The 1,330-nt window shown below is 32.0% G+C and overlaps 1 protein-coding gene across 1 annotated transcript in view; it reads right to left on the bottom strand.

Annotated features, from left to right (window-relative positions):
- LOC118748690 (chorion peroxidase) overlaps positions 1–1,330 on the bottom strand; it is a 19,221-nt gene that overhangs the window by 17,114 nt on the left and 777 nt on the right. The window lies entirely within an intron of this gene.

The raw sequence follows: 1,330 nt of genomic DNA, 5'->3' as shown, positions 1-1,330 counted from the left end.
TATTTTCTATATTTCTTTCTTTTGCTGTTCATTTTTATATAGATAAAATGAAATTCTCAAATGCCTTACTAGCTTGCTGGTATTAATATTTCTACCATGGCTGTTTTAAACTTGTCATTTAGTAGTGGTGAACTGACGTTCTACCCTATTAAAAGGTCATATGATGTTTCAGGATGATGATTCACATGATTAGAATCACTCCCACGGTTCCGACGGGGTTGCTCCTGCCTGGGACCAGTGGCTGAACTGATGGCCTCAAATGACCAAACACTTGCTAATAAATAAATTCCAGTAATCTTAAATTAGGGATAAAACGATAACATGGAAGTATCGATCAGAGTTGCCAGATGTCAGATTTCGCCTCATTTTGGGGATTTCTGAAACCATTTGGGTAGGGTTCGAAATTTGAGACTTTGGTATCGATACTGAGTACTCATTCTGGCATCGAGCTCATGGTATCGATCTAAAAGTATCAGGGAAAAAGTATCGATACTACTCAGTATCGGACTGATTAAAATACGTTTTTTGGGATACTAAAATTATTTTATTCTTCAAATCGTATATCTAGTTATTTCCTGAAATTAAAGCAATAAAAATTTAAAATATTTGATTTTTATTTCATTGCAGAACTTACTTCCACGTTAGAAGTAATTTTAACCTTAAATGTACATACACAGATATTTTATAATTTTATTAAGAATTTTTGTAAACTTTTCGGGTATGCATTTTTGTAGCCTATTCAATTTTAGTATAACAATGTGCAAGCTTGAATTAAGAGTTGGCGGTAGTAGGCTACAAGTAAAGTTGAATAGGTTAGAAAACTGCGTACCCAAAAAGTTTCTAAAAATTCTGAATTTTCGTGAACTTTGCGTAAAGTTTTATGGCCTTATTCATAAAAAATAAAAAAGGCTTATAAACTGAAAAATATATGAAAATGTTATTTTATTAGCTCTTTAAACCTACTTTGTTTTTCATGAATAAGGCCATTAAACTTTAACTTATTTGGTTTATGTTATGCAACAGACTACACAAGATTTCAGTTTATCTTAAGTGATGGACAAAATTGAATGATAGTAATCCATATAAGCAAAGAAAATTGGGCTGCCAATGGAAGAACAAATTTAAAAAGTGTGTTTTTTTAAAAGTATTCGATACTACGAGTACTATGAAAAGTATCGAGTAAAATCACCAAATAAGGTATCGAGTATTAAAGTACTCATTTTTATACCCTCAGTATCGATACTTACTCAATATCGATAGTATCGTTCGAACCCTACATTTGGGGATAGATTCGTTCGTTTGGGGATGTGGGGATTTGATGGGGATTTTT

The sequence above is a fragment of the Rhagoletis pomonella genome, unplaced genomic scaffold, assembly GCF_013731165.1.
Source record: "Rhagoletis pomonella isolate Grant_MI unplaced genomic scaffold, Rhpom_1.0 Rhpom_scaffold_00001, whole genome shotgun sequence".
NCBI classification, from domain to species: Eukaryota; Metazoa; Arthropoda; class Insecta; order Diptera; family Tephritidae; genus Rhagoletis; species Rhagoletis pomonella.
Note: the sequence above shows the minus strand (reverse complement) of the source record. Positions and strands in the feature narration are given on the sequence as shown.